Source organism: Otolemur garnettii, unplaced genomic scaffold (genome assembly GCF_000181295.1).
Source record: "Otolemur garnettii isolate 467f Iridium unplaced genomic scaffold, OtoGar3 scaffold00012, whole genome shotgun sequence".
Lineage (NCBI taxonomy): Eukaryota > Metazoa > Chordata > Mammalia > Primates > Galagidae > Otolemur > Otolemur garnettii.
Window position 1 is genome coordinate 12,509,195 of NW_003852407.1, and position 4,453 is coordinate 12,513,647.

The window sequence follows — 4,453 nt, forward strand, 5'->3', positions numbered from 1 at the left end:
GTTTCTAGCCCTTCTCAATAAACATGTTTCTTAAGAGCTAGGACCATGTCTTATTTTCCTCTGTAAATTTAACTCTTACCAGGTATTCTGGAATATTCATTTGACAAATTATCATTTGAAAGATATAACCTGAATCATTATTCTAATGTAAGTCTAATGTAAGTAATTAACACTGATTAATCTTGCCTGTAATATCTCTGGAGGTATTGGAAAATATGATGAATGAAATAAGGAGATTAGTGGTTACTTCAGCAGCATCTATCCTAAAATTGAAACAATACAGAGAAGATTAGTGTGACCCTTGTGCACAGAGGGCATGAAGATTCATGAAGCAGTGCATATTTTTAGCCAAGATATGGAATCAACCTACATGTTCAGCAACAGATGAGGAGATAAAGAAATGTGGTACATATACACAACAGAATAATACTCAACCATAAAAAAGAACGAAACCCTGCCACTTGCAGCAACATGGATGGAACTGAAGACCATCATGTAAAGTGAAATAAGCCATGTCCAGAAAGGCAAATCTCAAATGCTTCCCTCATGCAAGGAGACAGAGAAGAGAATGACGGTTATCAAAGGCTGAGAAAAGTGATGGAGAGTGGAGGGTTAAAGTGGAAATGATTAATGGGAACAAAATATATTTAGGTAGATGGAATGAACAATATTTGACAGTATAAAAAAGTGAGTATAACCAATCATAAGTTAGGGTCACTTTAGAATAACTAAAAGAGGGAAATTGCAATGCTCCTAACGCAAAGAAATGATAAATACCTGAGGTGATGGATACCCCCATTACCCTTATTTTATCAATTCACATTGTATACCTGTATCAAAACACCACATGTACCCTATAAATATATATGACTAACACGTACCCATAATTATTAAAAATAAAATTTTAAAAAATGTAACTAGATAGGAGTGTATTTTCAAATAGAAGAGAGGATTTTTAAATATTCTCAACACTAAGAAATGATAAACGTTGGAGGTATTGGATAAGATAATTACTTAATTACCCTAATTTGATCATTACACATTATATGCATTGAATATCACTGTGTACACCATAAATATGTACTATTTGTTATATTTAAATTGAAAAATGATAGAACTCCTCCAAGCAATTTTTGGCAGTATCTTATAAAAATCAATATATGTTTTCTATGTATGACCCAGAGATTCCTCTTACATGTATATTTTTATAATAGACATGAATGCTGATACCAACAAAAAGATTTATACAAGAATATTCATTGCAGTGTTGCTCATAATAACCTCAAACAGAAAAAATTCCCAATGTCTATTAACCAGTGAATAGTGCCAAGTTGTGGTCTGATCACACAATGAAAACTATTCAATGAAAAAAGGAACAAACTGCGAGCACATAGAATAATGCAGATTCATTTCAGAAACTTTATGTTGAGTCAAAGAAGATGCACAAAAAAGAGAACACACTGTGAGATTCTTTTTGTGTGACGTTCCGGAAATTGTAACAGCAATTGCCTCTGCACGGGAAAGGTTCAGGGAAGGAATGCTCTGAGGAGATGAAAATGCTCTGTATCTTCAGTGGGTGGTGAGGGTGTGGATGGATACCTTTGTTAAAAGTCATTGAATTAATTAAATAAATGGTTAAAGTGTTTTATTTGTTTGTTTGTTTTGGTAGAGTCAGGGACTCACTCCTCACTCTGTTGCCCACGCTGGAGTGCAGTGGTGTGAACACAGTTCACTGTAACCTCAAATTCAAGGCTCAGGCCAGTCTTCCTGCCTCACCCTCTCAAAGTCCTAGGATTACAGGCATGAACGACCACACATGGCCTAAAAGCTACATATATTACATTGGATGTAAATTATACCTCGACTTAAAAGATAATATAAAAGTTCAAAAAAGAAGGTTAATTTAAAAAATACTGTTGCCGGCTGGTGCCCGTTGCTCAAAGGAGTTGGGTGGCAGTCCCATATGCCAGAGGTGGCGGGTTTGAACCCAGCCCTGGCCAAAAACTGCAAAAAAAGAAAAATACTGTTGCCTCTCGGAAAATGGGTAGATTAGTTTGCTTAGCTTTACAGCATAGTTTTATTTCACATCTGTAGAAAAGTTATATTTGAACAATTCCTGTTTGATGATTTGGAGTAAAATGTGTTGGATTGTCTATGGGTAGCTTTATGGTAAATAAGATGGCTTTCAAAAAAAGAATGTTAAAAAGTAAATGATTCCCATATGCATCTACTTCGTAAATATTCAGTTTCCATAAAATGGGACTTATCATATACTGAAGATTTCTACAGATTCCAAGGAAATATACATGTGTGTGTATGATATACACACATTATGCACATATATGTGTTTATGTGTATGTGTGTATACATACACATATATATCTTTATCAAAGACAAGGAAACAAACAAAAAAATAAAAATAAAACAGGACACAACCCCCTGCTCCCCCTGTGAGGGCGCTCACATTCTCACACTGTGGATCCTGCTTGAAGTGACAATCTTGGTGCAGCTGATCTGTTAGATGGAACCACAAAGCGGATGTCGCCATCTGTTTTCTCAGGAAACTCCAGGACAGGGGAAGCTCTATGAACCATACCCTGAGATATAAAGTAGCTTTCAAATAGGGATAGGACTCAGTCATCTCCTTTAAAATGGGGCCTGCCAACCTCATCTCATAGCTTTGAGGATTCTCTGAATAGGAAAAACATTCCTTAAATAGATGAGTTCATTGTAATCATATGAGCTTTGAGCTCACCACAACCTTCTCTCCCCCTTTCAAAGTCACTGAAAATATTTATACTGCATTTACAAAATATGAAAGGGAACTTTAAAGGTTGTTGCCTTCTAACTTTCCCAGATGTTCTCATTCCTGCACCTGCTGGCTCGGGACAACTTCTGACCCTCTTTCCCCCGCGTTCGCCGCTAACCATCCCTCAGAAGTTATTAATAGTTGATAATTATATGATATTTTTACTGGTTATTCCAGGATTGTTTTCAATTAATGAAACCTCAGTTAAAATCCCCAAGTAGCATTTCACCTCCCAAACATGGCTCTACGCCCTAAAAGCCCCTCAGGAAAGTAGCTGACTACTTTGCCACTTCAGAAACCTGTCCCTGCTGATGGGACAGCCTGTCTCTGAGAGGACAGCTCTTCTCTTTGGGCTGAACCAGAGGGTGGACCCAACAGAGGTCAAGGCTAAGTTCTATTTTCTTTGGAAACACTAGTCAAAATGGAAAGGCTGCCCCCTTACACGCACTTGCAACCCCTGCTATCTACGGGAAGCGGATTCACCCCTGGGAAAACTCATTTCTTTCCCCAAGCCTTCCTGTATTCTCAATTTCTCCCTTTTTATGGCAAACATAAAGTGGTTAGAACTCCCACACACTTTTCCTTCAGTGCCTGAAATTTTTCAGCGCTGTTCAGGGCTTCACCAGTGACAAAAAGCTTATTCTACATATTCTCAGACAGCAAATGTAGAATGCACCTAATGCGGCTGCCCATTGCATTGACATTCTGACACTCGTATTTAGTACTTAAAGGCGAGTCATTTCTGAGGGAAGCAGCCCGGTTAGCTCTGTAATGCCCCGAGACAGTCCTGTATCTCCTGCTGCGGCTCCTGACAGATCTGATAAAGGATCGTAAATTACTATCTGTTGAAATATATGAATTTAATGGATTCCATTAATGCACACCTGCACAGAAGAGATTTCAGGAGCCCAAAGATATGATCAGTCAAACAGCTTTAATAGTTATTAATTACAGAAGCGGACTATTTATCCCCTGCCTACATAGAAATCTGCAAGTAGTGTAATACTCACACTTCAAGGCTTTCTCGATGGAAGAAGAAAATGGGCTTTGGTTGAAAGGATCAAACACTTATTTTAGCTAATGTATTTTCATGCTGGGACTTCTTTATTTATTTATGGGAGAGTGGTCAGTATTTTTGTATGTGGATTTTAAGAAATTTAATGTCATGTAGAGGTTTTATTTTTTTAATCATAAAATTAGCTTTGACCAACATTTGATAGAGGCTATTTCCTTTTACCTCTAAGGGCATGAAAATCAAACTGTTTAAATATGAACCTAAACTGACCATTGAGGACAGTCTATGTCAAAGTCTCAAATGTCGTCTCAACAATACATTGGCTGAAGAGGTTGGGCACAGTGGTGTACGTGAGGTTTCCATGAACAACGGCCTTGACCCCATTATCTGTGCTCTAGGGACAATGATTTCACCATCATTACTGAATAATAATAATCTAAATAATGGAAGAAGTTTGTCAAGTGTTATATCCCTTACTGAAACTCTGTTAAGCAAATATAATTATTATTCCCATTTTATGAATAAGGAAATTGAGGCATGGGAAGGTGGAGTGTCTTTCCTTGGATCCCATACCTAGGGTCCGAATGCATGCTGTCTGTTATCCCACTTTATGTCCTTAACCACATTGC

The 4,453-nt window shown here is 37.5% G+C and overlaps 1 non-coding gene across 1 annotated transcript; it reads left to right on the forward strand.

Annotated features, from left to right (window-relative positions):
• The first annotated feature begins 243 nt into the window (after positions 1–243).
• LOC111723563 lies at positions 244–346 on the forward strand. Its single transcript, XR_002772081.1, has one exon. It is a non-coding gene; the product is annotated as a U6 spliceosomal RNA (small nuclear RNA).
• The last annotated feature ends 4,107 nt before the right edge of the window (positions 347–4,453 follow it).